This window comes from Rutidosis leptorrhynchoides, chromosome 4, assembly GCF_046630445.1.
Source record: "Rutidosis leptorrhynchoides isolate AG116_Rl617_1_P2 chromosome 4, CSIRO_AGI_Rlap_v1, whole genome shotgun sequence".
In the NCBI taxonomy this organism is placed as follows: domain Eukaryota; kingdom Viridiplantae; phylum Streptophyta; class Magnoliopsida; order Asterales; family Asteraceae; genus Rutidosis; species Rutidosis leptorrhynchoides.
The window spans coordinates 452,331,946-452,356,486 of NC_092336.1; positions in this window are offsets into that span (position 1 = coordinate 452,331,946).

Genomic DNA, 24,541 nt, shown 5'->3' on the forward strand with positions numbered 1-24,541 from the left:
AAATTCTCCAAGTGTGAATTTTGGTTGAAGGAAGTTCAGTTTCTCGGTCATATCGTGAGCGATCAGGGTATCAAAGTCGATCCCGTAAAGATCGAAGCCATCAGCAAATGGGAAACCCCCACTACTCCTACTCATATCCGCCAATTTTTAGGCCTCGCCGGTTATTACCGCAGATTCATTGAAGGTTTCTCTCTGATTGAGCGACCATTAATCGCGTTGACTCACAAAGGGACGAAATTTGTTTGGGCGGCCAAGCAGGAGTCGGCATTCCAATCCCTGAAGTAGAAGTTAACATCCACACCTATCTTATCACTTCCCAAAGGAAGTGACGACTTCGTTGTGTATTGCGACGCCTCAAAACATGGTTTTGGTTGTGTATTGATGCGACGAACAAAGGTTATTGCTTATACCTCTCGTCAACTGAAGATTTACGAGCGAAATTACACAACGCACGATCTCGAAATTGGTGCTATTGTCTTTGCACTAAAATTGTGGAGACACTACCTCTGATGTTAAAGCAGGTGTAGTACGAATTACTTATATTTTTGTTACGAAATACTATTAAATACGATACAATTTTATACAAGTTATTTATTTATTTATTGAATGGATATACCTAAACCTTACTACAACACTTATAAGTAGTGTACCTAATCGTAGAGTAGTGTAGTTTTTAGTAAGTCCGATTCGTTCCACAGGGATCAGCTGAGTTTAACGCTATATTTTTTTCACAGCTATATTTGTATAAATATAATTATATAAGTAATATTATTATTATTATAAAGGGGGTTTTTACCATTTAATGACCGGTTTATCAATTTTAAGTCCTAATGCAAAATATTAAAAAAATATAACTTAATTTAAAGCGTAAAGTAAATGACGATAAATAAAAATGCGATAAAATAAAAGTACGATAATTTAAAGTGCGATAATTTAGAATGACGGTAAATAAAAGTACGATGAGATATAAAATAAAAGAATTATGCTTATTTAAACTTCCGTAATCATGATGTTTGACGTGTTGATTTAATTTATTTCCAAGGGTTAATTGTCCTTTGTCCTGGATTATTCGATATGTCCATTTGGTTTTGTCCATAATAGTCCATCGGTCATAATTATAAAGTGCGAGAGTCTTCGCCAAATTAACCTTATACCTGAAGTTAAATATTCCAACTAATTGGGGATTTAAACCGTAATAAGGTTTTAATACATTGTTACTGATTACACCAGGTTTTGACGTGTAATCCAAGGTTTTAATACTTTATTAACAATTACACCAATTACCCTTGAATGTAATCCACCCCTGTTTTAATGAGTCCATTGACTATTAATCCATCCACGTGTCCGGTCAAATGAACAATTATTAGTATTTATAGATATCCCGCCCACCGTACCCAGTCAAGCGTATGTGGTTATATATAAATACGTCAACTTGTAATCTCTATATTAAATTAACAAGATATCATTTAGCTAATTAAATATAAAGCCCATTAATAGCCCAGAGTCCAATTTCCACAAGTGTCGGTCTTTTGTCCAAACCCCAATTATGGTCCAAACCCCAATTACCCCGTCTTTAATATTTAGTCTAACATCACGATTACTTTGGCTTAAATAAGCATAATAATAACTTAGCTACAAGACATTAATTTAAAAAGGTTGAACATAACTTACAATGAGTATTAATCGCGTAGTGTTACACGGATAGAGTTTCAACTTTAAAACTCATAAAACATTCCTTACAATAATCCAATTATTATTAAACTTAAATTAAAATTAAAATTAAAATTATATATATATTTTACGTGTATAGAAAAGAAAGAAAAGGGATGATGAGTTCAGCAGAATGCGCGGCCTTTTATAGGCCAATTTGATTACTGTGTGCTCCGCGACTGTGATGTTTTTCTTCCTCACAGCTCCGCGATTGCGGAGCTTTGATTTCCAGCTCATCACTCGATTCTAAAACGTGGGCTGCTTACTATTTTATAATATATATATATATATATATATATATATATATATATATATATATATATATATATATATATATATATAGTTAATTATATATTATATTATATTCTTGTGCATAGTTGACTTGTAATTTTAGGTCCATTGAGTCGTACGTTGATAGTTGGTTCATGTTTTGGTTTCGGATTTTCGAACGCTGTACGATTTAATATCTTGTACTTTGCGTTTTGCGGCTTCTACTCTTGTAATTTTGAGACGTTTCTCATCAATAAATTGAACCACCTGGATTGTACTTTGTACTTTTTAGTGTTTTGGTCATTTGCGTCTTCAAATCGTCGATTCTGTCTTTTGTCTTCACCTTTTATTATTTAAACGAATATCACTTGGAATTAGAACAATTGCAACTAAAAGCTTGTCTTTCTTGAAGGATAATGCAATGAAATATATGTTTGTTTTTAGCATTATCAAATATTCTCACACTTGAGCGTTGCTTGTCCTCAAGCAATATAGAACTTGAATATAACTTTACTAGAATCACTTCTTTATTCTTCACACTTTGTAAATCAGTGATTTTGATACGGCGGTATGAACAATGATAGTAACGTTGTGGTTTACAGTCCCACATGACTATAAAAATTTAGATCCTTTAGGAAATTGGATCTTTTATGAAAACATTTGATCTTTTAAAAATTCATTCTAGCTTTTACCCTAGACCCACCATCGGTGTTGCAAAATATTTTTGTGGATCAATATTTTGGCTAAAACTTTTAGGTTCGTGTAATCCATTGCTATCCCTGTATCGAAAAGCACACATCTAGTTTACTTGTTCCGTATATTACCTTTCGGTAAACTACCGTCCGGTTGTAAAGGAAAGTTATGAACAAGAAACTGTTAAGGCAATGTCTAATGACATGCAGTTAATCATGGTTCACAACATGTCGGATGCAATTACTATCCTTTGTAGGAGCAAAAGCAAAGATCACCCTATAGTTTTTCGGTGTGGTACAAGGTCCTGTTTTCGACCATGCTATGCAACCACCGTTCTTACGGTTGACACCCAAATTGGTCAGGTGACCTAATGAATTCCAGGTGAAATCTTAGGATTTTACGTTCAATGGTAATGAACGCATTGAAAATAGGTTTTCAGAAAATAAATCGTTTTAATTTTGATCAAAATATTTTCTCGTTCAAGCTCGAGTTTAGATATCATCGAATTCCATGAGTTTATAATTCTCAATCTTTAAAGTCAATCTCAAGGATTGAGTAATATCAGGCTTAAATGCTGATTTTTAATCTTTAAGAAGATTATCCTTTCTAGGGATCTGATTCATTAGTCTTATAAGCTTATTTGCACGGTGCCCCCCCCCCATTGTACGAGACAGATCCTCTCATGGTTAGGATATGTCTGACCACTTGGCGATCCTATTTATGCTGAGGTCCGTGGATTTTCAGCTGATTTTCGAGAAAACTTTTCAAGGTTTTTCGTAGACTCTACAACTGGTCTGGACGACAACTTCCTGACCTAAATCAAGAAGCGCGTGTCTTTTTTCTCGGAAGACTTACTTCCTTTTAAATTCCATTTATATTACAATAAACTAGGTAAAACTGATTAATATCGTCCAAAACAAAAATATCTTCAATTATTTGTACAACAATATGTGATATGTGATTTAAATAACTTGGTAAATTTTTCCCACACTTGTCTTTTATTTTTCTTTCTTTGCCTTTTTATTCTCTTCTATTACATTTTAAATGAATTCAAGCGTTTTGGGTTGTTTCTCAATTTATGTCCTTTCCGAGGTAACAATAATTTTGGTGTTAACACCTAGTTTTATCGTTCATAAATATGTATAAACATGATTTTGAGTTCATTTAGTTAAAACTTTTTTAAAATTTTTACAAGAAGTGGGTAGTCAGTATATAAGACTAGAGATGTTCTTTAATATCAGAGAACACTAGATTCTAATACAACTACTGCTTTACTAGTAAAATTTAACGGTGGCTATTAAACTAAGTGTATAAGTCAAATGTTTAAAACCCGAAAGAATTTAATCCCTTCCCACACTTAAGATCTTGCAATGCCCTCATTTGTAAGAAATCAGTAACAATTTAAATTATTGAGGGTGATTAGCGTAGAAAAATGATTAAATTTTACCAAAGTTTCCAAACATATTGTTGTTTGTTTGAATGATAAATGGTGCACTTCATTTGTTCATTCCTGCAGTTGTTATTTCACATATATTTTGCATCTTGTCGTCAAAATTAGTAGCTTTTGCTGAACTTAATGTCAGTCTTTGAAAGTACGCTGTTTTACCCTGTTTTGTACATGAGATAAACTACAAATATATATACATATTTTTGAAGTTGGGTGTATCCCCCCACGTTCAAAATATATAAAATCTAATATTTAAAATGTTAGAAAACTATAAAAACTATTACAATACCGAAATAAGTATTAAAAGTAGTAACATTACAAATAATAAAATAAATAAGACTAAGGAAATTAGGGTTGATCCTGAGTGTACCAGTAGGGGTTCCAAGGTTCGTGATATATGTTTTGATACGCTTGGAATAGGTCATATGTAGGAAAAGGTGGTCGTGTATCATCGGTCCATGGAGGAAAATAGGCCGATTCAGTAGGAATGTAGTTCCTACCTTAAGAGGCTAAATAGGCTTTGGTATATTCTTGATGATATTGCCAAGCCTGAAACTCATGTTGCATAGCCTGATTGTATGCATTTTGGGCCATTATTATTTGTATATCTGTCATTTGGTTTCCTCCACCCGCATTACCTTGCTCCTGATCTCGTTCTACCTGTGGATGCGTGCCATCATATGGTACTGCAGCGTTATGTCATTTCTTTAAAACCTTTACACCATTATACACGCATAAATCAATTCTATTACTGGGTTCTGGTACTGCAACTAATAATCCCCCTGACTTCTATCCACATTGAGATACTCTGCAATTAAAGTAATGAAAATTTCACCTCCTATTATACTATTAGGTCGCATACCCCTTAACATTACCGATAAGTAATAACCCACACAATAAGGTATGTTTACAACGCTCTGTGGGTCTCGAATATACATGAGGTAAAATAGATCATTTTCATTTACCTTCTCTTTATTCCTACCTCGCTGTGTAATCGAGTTTGCTAAAAACCTATGGATCACTCTTAGCTCAGAATATCGGTATAAGAGTGAGATCCCCCACGAAATTGGTTATGGCTAGACATTCTACTCCATATTCCATTCATATCAAAAAATTTCATCAACCCTCCTACCATTAATTATCAACCTTTGACAATCATTAGATGCTAATTCCTCAGGCGTATATATACATAAGGCCCAAGCCATATCTAATAGAGAGATATGGCGCATCACACCTCCTAACAAAAATGTAATAAAACTTTGATCAGTTAAGCTAGCTGCCTGATCATTTATTTCAACAGTACTTAATAATTCCACACACCACTCCCTATATACAGGCCTACGTATAGTGAATAAACGTTCCCAATCGTTCAAAGTAGAATTACCATACCTTTGGTAAAGTAATTCCCTGATTGGTTCGGCTAATCCCACTGTTTCTAATGGTTCCCAATCTACCACCCTGGGTACTTCAACATCCTTAGACTGAAGAATGTGTAAGTTCCTCTGATATTTTGGATAATCTATCCAATGTCTGTCAAATCTTAAATTAGGGTGTAAATCGCCTCGTGTATATTTGAATATAAAATGAATGGGTGCGGTAGATTTTGTCTGTATTGGTTGTTAATTTATTGTTCGTCTGTATTCTCAGGAGGAGCATTGTGAGCCTGGGAAGCGGATGAAGATTCACCCCTTTCAGTCTGCAAAACACATTAAACACAATTTTTGTGCATCCAAATATGCATTAGTGTTAGCAAAATCATAAATCAAAACAATCATAATGACATGTTTAAATAATATTAAACTTATACACATTTTCATAATATTCACAATTCTACACTTTTACAAATAAACATATATGAAAATGTATACAATGTTCCTAAGCATTCATCTTCTAAAACATGTCAAAAATAATCATTATAGCAATTAAACAAGTTTCAAATGGAATTCATATCAAAATAACCTAGTTCATGCATTATTGACTTAAAAAGTCCACTTTGATGCTCAAAATCATGTTTAGGATCAAAGTTTGGATCAATTAGCAACCTAAACATGTTACACTACTTAGTTAAGCATGAACTAACAACAAAATTCAGCCATTACCCGTTTATATTAAAAAGCCCAAATTTTGGTCAAGAACACAAACCCTAGATTGTTAAAAATTTGAAGTTTAAGGCTTCTAATCATGTTAAATAGCATCAATCTAGGTTATACAATCATAATATACAAACAATTTAAGCACAATTAGGCTAGAATTCATCAAAATCAAATTAGGTTAAAATATGCTCAAGAACACTTTAAATCCGAATTAAAGAGTGTTTGGATGTAGAAATTTACCGTTATCCTTGAAAAGCTTCTTGGTAGGAGTCTCCTCATTATGATTTTAGCAAGAAATTTGATGATTTATGGTGAAAAATCGCGTTTTTGGGAGTGTTTTTGTGGGTGTTTTTCGCAGAAATATTAGTGTATTGTGTGTGAGAGACTGGTATGTCGACCAGTTTATGTGGTCTGGATTTCTGATGCTCCGCGACTGCGGTATAGTTTGTACCCAAAGCTCCGCGACTGCGGTGATATCTATATTATTTTTTTTATTTTTTTATAAAACCTTTAGTAATAAAACAATTAATGGAGTAATTTTTAAAATTTTGTTTCTTTAGTCTTTGGGTTGAGGTAGTTTCGGTACGTTTACCTAGTTCGTCCCTCGACAAGATTTTAAAATTTATCTTTTTAAAGTGATTGTTTTAAAAGAAAAGATTTTTGGGTTTTTTAATATTTTTGGCATACTTTAAATCAATAAAATTAAAAATAATGATAACAAAATTTGTTCGCCCCGCCCTCGAGTAAAGCAATTTCGGTTCAACGACCTAGTCTTCAACTCACGATGAATTTTAGAAATTAATTTTTAACTTAATGAAATAAAGTAAATTTTTTGTTTTTAAATTCACACCAAACTTAAATTTAAAATGCATAAAATTTCATATTAATATTATTAATATATATGTACATTCGTTTTACAAACTTATATTTAGAATAATATAATTATATATTAATTTTAAAAACAAGTTAAAAATCTTTTTGGTCCTTTATCCCACTTTAATCAATCAAATATTAACAAAAATATACGTCCCTCTTTTGGGTCAAGTAAATTCGGCTATATTACCTAATTTTACTCCTGAAGAATTTTTGAAATATTTTGGATTGATTGATTTAAAGATATTTATACCTTATGAACAAACGGTAAATTTCGCAGTGATGAATTAAATTTTTGTATGATATCAATAATTTCGGTTTATTATACCTAATTTTATCGAATATCAATTTAATACTTTATAGCGAACGATTCAGCGTTTATTATCAAAAGGTTAAATGCAATAAATAAAAATAAAAACTGTACATACTTACCTGTGAGATAGAATACTCAGAGACTTGCTTTAGTCGACTCATAGGAGAGTCGTTCGATTTGGTTTTCCATAGCTACATAAGCGTATCCATGATTTTTCAATAAATTTTCTTTTAAACATATGAACGGTCCTTCTCTGCATAAAGTAACGAACTCGGTATTGGAATATGTCTGATTGTTCGAACATTTCCCTTTGTGTGACCATTTTCCGCATTTATGACATCTTTCAAGGTGTCGTTGTCATGACCCGAATTTTTCCATGATTATATATTGAACAATATTAATACCTACATCATTAAATGTTTCCAACATATTAAGCAATCAAACTTTTTAAGACTTGATTAATTAGAATTTTATGTAAACGTGTGACCACCCAACTTGTCCGATGATTCACGAATGTTATAACTTGTAAATAACATGATAATATATATATGAACTTATATATATATATTTAACATGATGAAATGATAATTAAGTATCTCATTAAGTATATTAACAATGAACTATATACATAAAATGAGACTACTAAATTAAGGATTTCGAAACGATATATATACGTAACGATTATCGTTGTAATAACATCTTAATATTTATATATCGTATTAAGATATATTAACACACTATGTTATCATGATAATATAAAAATTTAACATCCCATTAGATATAATAACAATGGGATTAATTACATTTAACAAGGTCGTTAACTTAAAGGTTTCGAAACAACACTTACATGTAACGACTAACGATGATTTAACGACTCATTTAAAATGTATATATATATATAGTGTATTAAGATGTATTAATACACATTTGAAGAACTTAAATACATATATCAAAACATTCTTAACAAAAATAATCACAATTGTATTCCCATTTGTTTTCATCAAGAATTTTACTCGTATTCGCTCGGTATTTGTACTCGTATTATACCCAGCTTCTAGATGTATTTACTATTGGTATATACCAATAAAAATATGCTCCTTAGCAGCCTTAAATGATTAAGGAACATGTGGAACCAACCATTTGTCAAGTAGCATGAATTATTTAGCAAGAAAACAAAATTAGAAATCTTTTCTTTCTTTATAAACTAAAAACGTTTTTATGCATACACACCATTTCTTCATTCCATTTTCTCATACTTACACTACCAATTCTCTCTCAAAATACTCCTAACTTCATACTTGATCATCTCCAAGTATTTTTCCCATCATTTAGCTTCAATTACAAGCTTTAATCATCATAAAAACAACCTAGAATCAAGAAGTTGCAAGATTACTTCCAATCTTTTTGATCCAATCCAACAACTCATCAAAGATCAAGAACTTCCATATAATCTCATTAACTTTTCATTCTTAATCAAATTAATAATCATATCCAAGATTTGGTTTAATTCCTATAAATATAACTAGCTTAAATCAAGTAGTAATCTTACTTGAACTTGTTTTTGTGCCATGATTATGCTTCAAGAACTTCCAAGCCATCAAAGATCCTTTGAAGCTCAAGTTATTTTCTCATCATTTCCTATAGGTTTACCTACTATACTTGAGGTAGTAATTATGTTCATAACATCATTCAATTCATATATATATAACTATCTTATTCGAAGATTTAAACTTGTAATCACTAGAACATAGTTTAAGTTAATTCTAAACTTGTTCGCAAATAAAGTTAATCCTTCTAACATAACTTTTAAAATCCACTAAACACATGTTCTATATATATATGATATGCTAACTTAATGATTTAAAACCTGTAAACACGAAGAACACCGTAAAACCGGACATACGCTGTCGTAGTAAAACCGGGGGCTGTTTTGGGTTGGATAATTAAAAATAATGATAAACTTTGATTTAAAAGTTGTTCTTCTGAGAAAATGATATTTATTATAAACATGAAACTATATCCAAAAATCATGGTTAAACTCAAAGTGGAAGTATGTTTTTCAAAATGGTCATCAAGATGTAGTTTTTCGACGAAAATGACTACCTCTTTCAAATATGACTTGTAACCTATAACTCCGACTATAAACCACTACTTTTTTAGTTTAGTTCTAAATACTACAGTTCATTATGAAACCATAGCAATTTAATTCACTTTAAACGGAGTTGTAATGAATATTTGGCGAGCAAAACAAAATCTGCTAAAATTAACATTGTATGGACGAAATTTATATTGTAAAAACTATATTAACCATATCCTTGATAACTTTTCCTATATATATTTGGACATGTTATCATTAGTATAACAGAATATTGTAATCTTAGTTAATTCCGAGATTGTATATATATATATATAATAATCTTGGTACATTCCATGACAATAAGTATACAATACGTTTTGATAAATCCTAAGACAATAAGTATACAATACGTTTTAATAAATTCTAAGAGAATACGTATACAATACATCTCTGGGTTGATGCAAAGATAATACGTATACAATACGTCGTGGGGTAATTCTAAGATTATATATATACCGATTATTAGACTGTTGGACATTTCGGACTATTTTGGACTACTAACAAAGGAATACTAACATAAAAATGTTAAAAATTAATATATAAGTATTCTATGAACTTGTTTTATTTTATTCACATGTCGTATTATTATCTGAATCATTATTATTGTTATAGGTTCATGAATCCAAGGACGACGGCCATATTTTTAATAAGCTGAAAACTTATTATTAATATACTTTTACTACTATGAGTATATAGTCCCATTTTTAAACTCTAAAAATATTTTGGGATGAGAATACATGCATTTTATGTTTTACGTCATGGACGCAAGTACTTAAAATATATTCTACGTTGAGTTGTACCACATTGCATATCTTCCCTAATAGCTTGGTAACTAATATTTACATGTTGTAAGAACATGTAAGCGCGAATCCTATTGATAGATCTATCGGGTTTGACAACCCCAACCGGGCTAGTCGCTCTAGTAACGTAAACGGTTGCATAGTACTTCGTTTTTACTACACTTGGTACCGTGTAGGGAGATTTCATAATAAAGGGAATATGCTACATTTATGGTTAAGTATGGTTACCGAAGCGCTCAACAACTTATAGAATATCTTTATTGAAATATTTATAACTATGAAATCTTGTGGTCTATATTTATATCGATGCTAGCTTTAAACCTATATATCTCACCAACCTTTGTGTTGACTGTTTAAGCATGTTTATTCTCAGGTCCTTAAGAAAGTCTTCCGCTGTTGCATTATCTGAGCAAGCTGTGCATGGAGTCTCATGCTTTTGTTTAAATGAAGTGTTGCATTCAATAAAACCTTTGTCATGTATTATATTCGACTGTTATGTCACGTGTGTAGTATTTGGAAACCGATGTATTATGGGGATTATTTCTTAAATAATCACCCACTTGTTTAAAACATGCATTATGTATAATAAGGGTGTGTCTTTTTATGAAACGAATGCAATATTTTCTAAAATGTATCATATAGAGGTCAAATACCTTGCTATGGGACCAATGAATAACGTACCGCATTTATAGTAATATGGACGAGTCGTTTCAGTTGGCATCAGAGCAGAGGTCTTAGCGAACCAGAAATTGCATTAGTGTGTCTGACCGGTATTTGTTAGGATGCATTAGTGAGTCTGGATTTTGACCGAACTTGTTTTTGAAAACCATTACTTATCATTTTTGGTCGGAAATTAAATATTATAACATGTAAATATTATGTGGTATATTACTAATGTGGTAGTTAATGTGTGATAGATGTCTACTTCTAGCACCAATCTCATTATCACATTCAGCGACTCTGAAGTTGAATCTCCAGTAAAAGTACCAATCATCGACTTATCTGATAATGACGATGACCCAAAGGAAGGTGTATCAATCATCTATATAACTGATGACGATGATGACCTGGAGTCGGATGCATTTTTGGAAGACTCACAATTCCCAGAGGAACCAGAAGAGGTACCTATAATCGACAACCCAGAAATTCCAAAAGCATAAACTAATAAAACAATTATTGTACCAAGTGCTCCCGATACTACCACACCTAGTCAACCATGTCTTACCAATACTACAAAAATATCATCTACTGAACCCCAACCAAAACCTAGACTTACCACTGAAATACGCACTCTGACAGTATGGAAGCGAAAATTCTATGATTTCCCAGATTTCTTTGAATTCCCAAGGAAGCCTCGTCGTTTCTAATCTGTTTTTGCAGCTATTCAACTTCACGCCTTATATAATAATATATCATGTGCTATATTTCATCTTACATATGTTTTATGTAAATAGTGGTATTGAATTATTGTAAAATATTGTACCAAAAGAATAAGCGTGAAGTATTAATGCATTAAGTTTTTCATGATAGAATATTATCATGATTGTAGTAGTTAATTTGTGTACTAGCTATTAAGTATGAACTTTAACGGGTAGGTACTACCCGAGCTACAATTATAAAACGCTAATAAGAAGAAAATGCTTTTATAATAATTGGTTCATATTATTAATATGCCACGATGTACCATTAATTACTTGCTACATCTATAATATTCTATGTGATTAATTATCTTATATGTTTATTGAAGAAACATGGCTTGATTAAATCGAATGATGGAACAAGAAATTGAGGAGCTTATCAACCAACGCGTAAACGACCAAATGCTTTGGGTCGAAGCGGCAAGAGCAGCAGCAAACAACACAAACCCTTGTGTTGGATGCTCATATAAAGCATTTCAAGGTTGCAAACCTTCATCATTCAGAGGAACAGAAGGACCAGTCGGTTTAACCCGATGGTTCGAAAAACTGGAGTCCATATTTAAAATCAGTGGTTGTACGAAAGGGGATCAGACAAAGTATGCTTCATGCACATTACAGGATGGTGCACTTACATGGTAGAAAAACTATGTAAAAGCTGTAGGGGGTGATGAAGCATATGATACTCCTTAGGAGGAATTGAAAAATATGCTAATCAACGAATACTGCCCAAGGAACGAGGTTAGGAAGATGGAAGCCGAGTTACGAAATCTGAAAGTTGTCGGAACGGAACTTACCAACTATAACAGGCGATTCATGGAATTAGCCTTGTTATGTCCTGAATTGGTACCAACGGAAGAGCGAAAGATTGAATTGTACAAAGATGGTCTGCCAAAGAACATCAAAGCCAATGTTACAGCATCCAAACCTAAGACAATTCATGAAGCTATCACCATGGCAAACGAGCTAATGGATCAGATAATCCTGGATAAGAATGCATCAAATACCGATGCCAAGGTATCGGATAACAAAAGAAAATGGGATGGAAACCGTGATCAAGGTCACCAGCAACAATCTCTCAAGAAACAGGAAACCACGCAAGGTGCGGGTAGTGGTTCAAGCTCGGGTTACAAAGGGCGTAATCCCTTATGTAACAGATGCCACAAACATCACACTGGTTTTTGCAATGTGGTGTGCAACAAATGTAATTGAAGGGGTCATCTTGCTGAAGATTGTTGGGTTCCTGTTACAAATATAAATGGCACCAAGACTCCTGCCACCAATGCAAATAGAACTGCCCTGGCTACTGTTACTTGTTACGGGTGTGGGAAACAGGGTCATATTAAGAGCCAGTGCCCGAATCCAGAGAAGAATAACGGACCTGCGCGTTATAATGATAGAGAGGCATGTGAAGACTCGGAGCTTGTTACGGGTACGTTTACCATTAATGACTTATCAGCATCTATTATATTTGATACTGGTGCCGATAGAAGTTACATGTGTAGAGACTTTTATGCTAAATTGAATTGTTCATCATTACCTCTAGATGATAAGTACATGATTGAGTTAGCTAATGGTAAACTAATTAAAGCCGATAAAGTTTGCCGTGATTGTAAAATAAAGTTAGCGGAGAAACATTTAAAATTGATTTGATACCCGTAGAATTAGGAAGTTTTGATGTAATAGTCGGCATGGACTGGATGTCCAAAATAGGAGCTGAAGTTGTGTGTGCCAAGAAGGCAATTCGCATTCCTCGTAAGGATAAAACGGCAGTAATGATATATGGAGAGAAGGGTAACTCAAAGCTAAAACTCATTAGCTTCTTGAAAGTCCAAAAGTGCTTGAAGAAAGGGTGCTATGCTATGCTAGAACATGTTAATAAAGTTGAAATGAAGGAAAAAGAGAAGAGCATCAACGACGTGCCTGTGACAAGATATTTTCCTGAAGTCTTTCCGAAAGAGTTGCCAGGATTACCTCCATTTACATCTGTAGAATTTCAAATAGATCTAGTACCAGGAGCTGCACCAGTGGCTCGTGCTCCATACAGACTTGCACCGTCTGAGATGAAAGAGTTACAAAGCCAGTTACAAGAATTACTGGACCGTGGATTCATTCGACTGAGTATGTAACGACCCGGATTTTTTTCCCGCTAATATATAGAAGATTAATATTTACATAATTAATGTTTCCAACATGTTAAGCAATTAAACTCATTAAGACTTGGTTATTTGAAATGAATTTTATACAAACATTTGGCCACCCCGTCTGTCTGACGATTCACGAACGTCATAATTCGTAATAATTATTTAATGACGTATATATGAATATAAATATATACTCATGATTGTTAAATGATATTTAAGTATCTCATTACATATATTAACAATTGGTTGTATACATAAAATGAGATTACTAACTTAAAGACTTCAAGACTATATACATATATATAACGATTAACGTTGTAATAACTTCTAAATTAAAATGTATGTATATGTATTGTATTAATATGTATTAATACACTTTTGAAGGACTTAAATATATATACTAACATACTTATACTCAACAAAGATAGCTATACTCATAATCTCATTCAATTCCATCAAGAATTCTATTCGTATTCATTCGGTATTTACACCCGTATCATACCCAGCTTCCATACTTAAATACTATGAGTATATACCAATATGAAATACCAATTATAGCCTCCTTAGCAGCCCTATGAGTCACAAGACAAGGATAACCATGATGGAGACTTGTGGGAACCAACATTTAACTTCTAGTTTGCATTATTATGCTATATTCCAAATTTTGATAAAGTCTCTTAACCATATACATGAACCATGACTTTTAACACTCTTTTTACTCATTCATATCAGCTATTTAACTTACCTTCACTATCATAATACTCACACACAAGAACTTCAAGTATTCTCTCCATTTCTTACTCTTTAAACACTCTTTAAACACACATACTTCAAGTACTAGAAAATCTTCATTCACTTTGATCATAAACTAGCTTCAAGAACACTTTATTAACTTATCTACTCCTCTTTATCAAGGTAAGAATCATATATAAGCTTTGGTTCAATTCATATACTTATAACTATCTTAATTCAAGATAGAAATCTTATTCGAACTTTTGTTCATTCTATGATTCTACTCCAAGGATTACAAGCCATCAAGGATATCTTTGATCACAAGATTATCATCTTATTTTCTCAGCAACTTTGTTCATTTAATTTGAGGTAGTCACCTTATTCATAATCTTTTTCGATTCATATCCATATAGCTATCTTATTATGAGTTTATAACTTACAACAACAAGAACATAATTTAGATTAATTCTAAACTTGTTCACAAACAAACTTAATCCTTCTAACTTGACTTTTAAAATACTTCAACACATGTATTATGACAGTATTTCAAGCTAACATAAGGATATAAAACTTGTAAACACGAAGAACACCTTAAAACTGAACATACGCCGTCATAGATCATCGGGGACTGTTTTGGGTTTAATTTTAAAAACCAATCTTAAACTTTAAATTAAAAGATTTCCTTTGGTGAAAAATCTTATTTTATATGGATATGAAATATATCCAAAATCCATGGTTAAACTCTAATTGAAAGTATGTTTTTCAAAAGGGTTATCAAGATGTCGTTCTTACGATGGATATGACTATCTTCTTGTATTTGACACCTAAGCTGTATTTTCAACTATAAACATATACTTTTTATATTTAGATTAATAAATAACGGTTCGATACAAAACCATGGCAAGTCGAATCACTCAAAACGGATTTGTAACGAAGAAATTATGGGTAAAACAAAATTGGATATTTTTGCTTGTTTTTTTTTTAGCTACGGTTTTAATTAACAAAAATGGATGTTAACCATATCCTTGTTAATTTTTCCTATATCCTATATACATTTGGACATGTTAGCAGTAGTATAACAAAATATTATAATCTTGGTTAATTCTGTAATTGTATATATGTATAATAATATTCTTGGTACGTCCCAACACAATAAATATACAATACGTTTTGATAAATCCTAAGACAATACGTACACAATACGTCTTAGTTAGTTCTAAGACAATACATATACGATACGTCTCTAGGTTGATGCAAAGACAATACATATACAATACGTGGTGGGGTAATTCTAAGATTATATATATATAAACCGATTATTGGACTGTTGGACTTTTCGGACTATTTTGGACTACTAACAATGGACAATTAAAATTATCACAAGTATCATAAGTATGGAATATTAATTATATATATATCTTGACACAAGAATATTATTATTAGGTTCGTGAATTTGTCAAAGGCCAAGTCTTATTACCATCTATTCGGAAATCATCACAAGTGAGTTATAGTCCCATTTCTTACTATCTAAATTATTTTGGGATGAGAATACATGCAAATTTATAAATGTTTTACAAAATAAGCACAAGTTCATGAAACTACATTCTACGATTGTTTTGTTATACCAGATATCTGTACTTATTATTATTATTATGCTTGGTAACCTAAGAATTAGTGAAAAACACTAATTGACGCGAATCCTAAAGGTAGATCTACGGGCACTAACCACCCCCATTTTTGAATAGTGGAAATGCTTTAGTACTTCGAAGGGTTCTTGTCATACATTTGAATAGTGGAATGTATGATGCCAGATATCTTAAGCGCTCTAAGTTAAGGTCAGTTACTAGGCGACTCATCGTATGAATGATTTTTGCAGTTGTAATGATCCTGCGCATTTAATTAAATAAAATCTTGTGGCTTATTAAATGTTATGATTATTATATAGAAACTAAACCTATGACTCACCAACAATTTTGTTGACTTTTTAAGCATGTTTATTCTCAGGTGATTATTAGAAAGCTTCCACTGTTGCACGTTTACTCAACATCAAGATTTGGAGTCATCATACTTTTCTAAATAAATAAACTTGCATTCGGGAATTGTATTTGTAATATATTGTTGGAAAGTATGTAATGGTGTGTGTAAAATACATGTATTTTGAGGAGATTGTCTTTGATCGACAATCAAAACTTATGCTTTTAAACCTTTATTCAATAATAAAGGTTATGGTTATTTTAAAATGAATGCAAGCTTTGAAAACGTCTCATATAGAGGTCAAAACCTCGCAAAGAAATCAATTAATATGAAATGTTTATAATTAATATGAACGGGGCATTTCAGAGTACTTCACCGTGGGGAGCTCCAATTTTATTCGTCAAGAAGAAAGATGGATCCTTCCGAATGTGTATAGCTTATCGCGAATTAAACAAGTTAACTATCAAGAATCGGTACCCATTACCGAGAATTGATGACTTGTTTCATCAGCTGCAAGGATCACGTGTTTACTCCAAAATCGATCTAAGATCGGGATATCATCAGTTGCGTGTCAAAGAAGAAGATATTCCGAAAACCGCATTTCGGACACGCTACGGTCATTATGAATTTTTAGTCATGCCGTTCGGGCAGACAAACGCACCAGCTGTATTCATGAACCTCATGAATCGGGTATGCAGTCCGTATTTGGATAAGTTTTTTATCGTCTTTATTGATGATATTCTTATTTATTCCAAAAATGAACAAGAACATGAGCAACATTTAAGGTTGGTGCTGGAACTGTTGAAGAAAGAACAGTTATACGCAAAGTTTTCTAAGTGTGCCTTTTGGTTAAAGGAAGTACAATTCCTTGGTCACATCGTGAGCAGTCAAGGAATTCAGGTCGATCCTGCGAAGGTTGAAGCCATTGAAAAATGGGAAACCCTAAAGACTCCGACGCAAATACGCCAATTTTTGTGATACGCTTTGGTAAGAGGGGTAAATTGAACCCAAGATACGTAGGACCATTCAAGATCATCGAACGTATTGGATCGGTGGCTTATCGACTTAAGCTACCACAACAACTTGCTGGAGTACACAATACCTTTCACGTCTCGAACCTAAAGAAATGCCTTGCAAAAGAAGACCTCACTGTTCCTCTTAAAGAAATCAAAATCGACGAGAAACTGTATTTTATAGAAGAGCCTGTCGAAATCATGGATCGTGAAGTCAAACGGCTCAAGCAAAGCAACATACCTATAGTTAGGGTTCGTTGGAATGCTCGAAGAGGTCCTGAGTTTACTTGGGAAAGAGAGGACCAGATGAAACAGAAATATCCACAGCTGTTTACAAACACCGCCCATTGAATAGGTATTATTTCAAATTTCGGGACGAAATTTCTTTAACGGGTATGTACTGTCATGACCCGGATTTTTCCATGATTATATATTGAACAAAATTAATATCTACATCATTAAATGTTTCCAACATCTTAAGCAATCAAACTTTTTAAGACTTGATTAATTGAAACGAATTTTATGTAAACGTGTGACCACCCAACTTGTCCGATGATTCACGAACGTTATAACTTGTAAATAACATGATAATATATATATGAACTTATATATATATATATATATATATATATATATATATATATATATATATATATATATATATATATATATATATATATTAACATGATAAAATGATAATTAAGTATCTCATTAAGTATATTAACAATGAACTATATACATAAAATGAGACTACTAACTTAAGGATTTCGAAACGATATATATACGTAACGATTATCGTTGTAATAACGTCTTAATATTTATATATCGTATTAAGATATATTAACACACTATGTTATCATGATAATATAAAAATTTAACATCCCATTAGATATAATAACAATGGGATTAATTACATTTAACAAGGTCATTAACTTAAAGGTTTCGAAACAACACCTACATGTAACGACTAACGATGATTTAACGACTCAGTTAAAATGTATGTATATATAGTGTATTAAGATGTATTAATACACATTTGAAGGACTTCAATACATATATCAAAACACTCTTACTTAACAAAAATAATCACAATTGTATTCCCATTTGTTTTCATCAAGAATTTTACTCGTATTCGCTCGGTATTTGCACTTGTATTATACCAAGCTTCTAGATGTATTTACTATTAGTATATACCAATAAAAATCTGCTCCTTAGCAGCCTTAAATGATTAAGGAACATGTGGAACCAACCATTTGTCAAGTAGCATGAATTATTTAGCAAGAAAACAAAATTAGGAATCTTTTCTTTCTTTATAAACTAAAAATGTTTTTATGCATACACACCATTTCTTCATTCCATTTTCTCATACTTACACTCCCAATTCTCTCTCAAAATACTCCTAACTTCATACTTGATCATCTCCAAGTATTTTCCGCATCATTTAGCTTCAATTACAAGCTTTAATCATCATAAAAACAACCTAGAATCAAGAAGTTGCAAGATTACTTCCAATCTTTTTAATCCAATTCAACAACTCATCAAAGATCAAGAACTTCCATATAATCTCAGTAACTTTTCATTCTTAATCAAGGTAATAATCATATCCAAGCTTTGGTTTAATTCCTATAAATATAACTACCTTACACCAAGTAGTAATCTTACTTGAACTTGTTTTCGTGTCATGATTCTGCTTCAAGAACTTTAAAGCCATCAAAGATCCTTTGAAGCTCAAGTTATTTTCTCATAATTTCTAGTAGGTTTACCTACTATACTTGAGGTAGTAATGATGTTCATAACATCATTCAATTCATATATATATAACTATCTTATTCGAAGATTTAAACTTGTAATCACTATAACATAGTTTAAGTTAATTCTAAACTTGTTCGCAAACAAAGTTAATCCTTCTAACATAACTTTTAAAATCCACTAAACACATATTCTATATCTATATGATATGCTAACTTAATGATTTAAAACCTGTAAACACGAAGAACACCGTAAAACTGAACATACGCCGTCGTAGTAAAATCGGGGGCTGTTTTGGGTTGGATAATTAAAAACTATGATAAACTTTGATTTAAAAGTTGTTCTTCTGAGAAAATGATATTTATTATGAACATGAAACTATATCCAAAAATCATGGTTAAACTCAAAGTGGAAGTATGTTTTTCAAAAAGGTCATCAAGATGTAGTTTTTCGACGGAAATGACTACCTCTTTCAAATATGACTTGTAACCTGTAACTCCGACTATAAACCACTACTTTTTTAGTTTAGTTCTAAATACTACAGTCCATTATGAGACCATAGCAATTTAATTCACTTTAAACGGAGTTGTAATGAATATTTGGCGAGCAAAACAAAATCTGCTAAAATTAACATTGTATGGACGAAATTTATATTGTAAAAACTATGTTAACCATATCTTTGATAACTTTTCCTATATATATTTGGACATGTTATCATTATTATAACAAAATATTGTAATCTTAGTTAATTCCGAGATTGTATATATATATAATAATCTTGGTACATTCCATGACAATAAGTATACAATACGTTTTGATAAATCCGAAGACAATAAGTATACAATAGTATACAATACGTTTTGATAAATCCTAAGACAATAAGTATACAATACGTTTTAATAAATTCTAAGAAAATACGTATACAATACGTCTCTGGGTTGATGCAAAAACAATACGTATACAATACGTCGTGGGGTAATTCTAAGATTATATATATACCGATTATTGAACTGTTGGACATTTCGGACTATTTTGGACTACTAACAAAGGACTACTAACATAAAAATGTTAAAAATTAATATATAAGTATTCTATGAACTTGTTTTATTTTATTCACATGTCGTATTATTATCTGAATCATTATTATTGTTATAGGTTCGTGAATCCAAGGACGAAGGCCATATTTTTAATAAGCTGAAAACTTATTATTAACATACTTTTACTACTGTGAGTATATAGTCCCATTTTTAAACTCTAAAAATATTTTGGGATGAGAATACATGCATTTTATTTTTTACGCCATGGACGCAAGTACTTAAAATATATTCTACGTTGAGTTGTACCACATTGCATATCTTCCCTAATAGCTTGGTAACTAATATTTACATGTTGTAAGAACATGTAAGCGCGAATCCTATTGATAGATCTATCGGGTTTGACAACCCCAACCGGGCTAGTCGCTCTAGTATCGTAAATGGTTGCATAGTACTTCATTTTTACTACATTTGGTACCGTGTAGGGAGATTTCATAATAAAGGGAATATGCTACATTTATGGTTAAGTATGGTTACCGAAGCGCTCAACAACTTATAGAATATCTTTATTGAAATATTTATAACTATGAAATCTTGTGGTCTATATTTATATCGATGCTAGCTTTAAACCTATATATCTCACCAACCTTTGTGTTGACTGTTTAAGCATGTTTATTCTCAGGTCCTTAAGAAAGTCTTCTGCTGTTGCATTATCTGAGCAAGCTGTGCATGGAGTCTCATGCTTTTGTTTAAATGAAGTGTTGCATTCAATAAAACCTTTGTCATGTATTATATTCGACTGTTATGTGACGTGTGTAGTATTTGGAAACCGATGTATTATGGGAATTATTTCTTAAATAATCGCCCACTTATTTAAAACATGCATTATGTATAATAAGGGTTTGTCTTTTTATGAAACGAATGCAATATTTTCTAAAATGTATCATATAGAGGTCAAATACCTCGCTATGGGACCAATGAATAACGTACCGCGTTTATAGTAATATGGACGAGTCGTTTCAGTCGTGCTCTTCTTTTTGTTGCGGATTTTGATTTTCCTTTACCAAAATGTATCTTATTATGATTCTTCCTGAGTTCTTTCCTTACTTCGTCCATTTTGCCTCTTATGAATGATACCAGTTCACTCGGGAAAGTGTTATTATTACATTTAGTAATCATAGCGTGTAGTATTAGACCATGGTTCAAATCAAAGGAATTCTTCATCTCGTAAAACCTATAAAACAAAAATTCAGAATGGAGGGAGAAGACTAGTTCTTTAGGGTTTGCTAGGGAAAGACCATTCGTATTCCATTTTTGAGAACTACACGAAAACAGAAAATCTAACTCTAGACTGCATTATATTATCCTTAAAATATTTGAATATCCCCACAATTAGTTAGCTGTGGTGTCAAACTTGTGATTAACTTCATTGTTAACTTCAATTGGACCATCAACAACTTTCATATCTCTGACTTTTGCGCCAAAAATACTTGATGTTAAAGCAGGTGTAGTACGAATTACTTATATTTTTGTTACGAAATACTATTAAATACAATACAATTTTGCACATGCTATTTATTTATTTATAGAATGGATATACCTAAGCCTTGCTACAACACTTATAGGCAGTGTACCTAATCGTAGAGTAATGTAGTTTTTAGTAAGTTCGGTTCGTTCCACAGGGATCCACTTATTGCGTACACTATATTTTTAAACAATTATATTTGTATAAATATATAAATATATATATTAATTAGTAATATAGTAGTATTATTATTATAAAGGGGGGTTTTACCGTTTAATGACCGGTTTGTCGATTTTAAGTCCTAATGCAAAATAATAACTTAATTTAAAGCGTAAAGTAAATGACGATAAATAAAAATGCGACAAAATAAAAGTACGATAATTAAAAGTGCAATAATTTAAAGTACGATAAATAAAATGACGATAAATAAAAGTACGATGAGATATAAAATAGGAGAATTATGCTTATTTAAACTTCCGTAATCATGATGTTTGACATGTTGATTTTAATTTATTACCAAGGGTTAATTGTCCTTTGTCCTGGATTATTTGATATGTCCATCTGGTTCTGTCCATAATAGTCCATCGGTCATAATTATAAAGTGCGAGAGTCTTTGCCAAATTAACCTTATACCCGAAGTCAAATATTCTAACTAATTGGAGATTTAAACTGTAATAAGGTTTTAATACATTGTTAATGATTACACCAGGTTATCGACTACGTGTAATCCAAGGTCTTGAATGTAATCCACCCCTGTTTTAATGAGTCCATTGACTATTAATTCATCCCCGTGTCCGGTCAAATGAACAATTATTAGTATTTATAAATATCCTGCCCACCGTACCTAGTCAAGCGTATGTGGTTATATATAGATACGTCAAATTGTAACCTTTATATTAAATTAACAAGATATCATTTAGCTAATTAAATATAAAGCCCATTAATAGCCCATAGTCCAATTTCCACAAATGTCGGTCTTTTGTTCAAACCCCAATTATGGTCCAAAGCCCAATAACCCCGTCTTTAATATTTAGTCCAACATCACGATTACTTCGGCTTAAATAAGCATAATAATAACTTAGCTACGAGACATTAATTTAAAAAGGTTGAACATAACTTACAATGAGTATTAATCGCGTAGTGTTACACGGACAGAGTTTCGGCTTTAAAACCCGTAAAACATTCCTTACAATAACCCAATTATTATTAAACTTAAATTAAAATTAAAATTATAATTATAAATATATTCTACGTATATATAAAAGAAAGAAAAGGGATGATGAGTTCGGCAGAATGCGCGGCCTTTTATAGGCCAATTTGATTACTGTGTGCTCCGCGATTGTGATGTTTTTCTTACTCACAGCTCCGCGATTGCGGCGCTTTGATTCCCAGCTCATCACTCTATTCCAAAATGTGGGCTGCTTAATATTTTATAATATAATATATATATATATATATATATATATATATATATATATATATATATATATAATTAATTATATATTATATTATATTCTTGTGCATAGTTGACTTGTAATTTCAGGTTCGTTGAGTCGTACGTTGATAGTTGGTTCATGTCTTGGTTTCGGATTTTCGAACGCCTTTTCGTACGATTTAATATTTTGTACTTTGCGTTTTGCGGCTTGTACTCTTGTAATTTTGAGACGTTTCTCATCAATAAATTGAACCACTTGGATTGTACTTTGTATTTGTTAGCGTTTTGGTCATTTGCGTCTTCAAATCATCGATTCTGTCTTTTGTCTTCACCTTTTATTATTTAAACGAATATCACTTGGAATTAGAACAATTGCAACTAAAAGCTTGTCTTTCTTGAAGGATAATGCTATGAAATATATGTTCGTTTTTAGCATTATCAACCTCTATGGAACTAAAAGTACTATCTTCACCGACCACAAAAGCCTCCAACACATATTTGATCAGAAACAACTGAACATGAGACTGCGACGGTGGATCGAAACATTGAACGATTACGATTGTGAACTATGTCATCATCCTGGCAAGGCAAATGTAGTAGCCGATGCCTTGAGCCGAAAGGAGAGAATGGTACCTCTTCGTGTCCGAGCCTTGAACATCACCATTCACACGAATCTCAATAGCAAGATCTGCGTAGCTCAAGATGAGGCTCTCAAGGAGGAGAATATTTCTCATGAGCACTTGAACATTCTCGTCTCTCGATTCAAAGTTAAGGAGACTGGACTCCGATATTTTGCTGGAAGGATTTGGGTGCCTAGATATGGGGATTTACGAAGCCTTATTCTAGATGAAGCCCACAAGTCAAGATATTCTATTCATCCAGGAGCCGGTAAGATGTACCACGATCTCAAGGAACAGTATTAGTGGCCTAATCTTAAGAAGGACGTTGCTACTTATGTTGAGAAGTGTTTGACTTGTTCAAAGGTTAATGCCGAACATCAAAGGCCATCTGGGTAACTTCAGCAACCAGAAATCCCGCAATGGAAGTGGGAAGGGATAACGATGGACTTCATCACGAAACTACCAAAGACGGTGGGTGGATACGTTACCATCTGGGTTATCATTGACCGTCTTACCAAATCTGCACACTTCCTACCATGAAAGAGACTGATACGATGGAAAAAC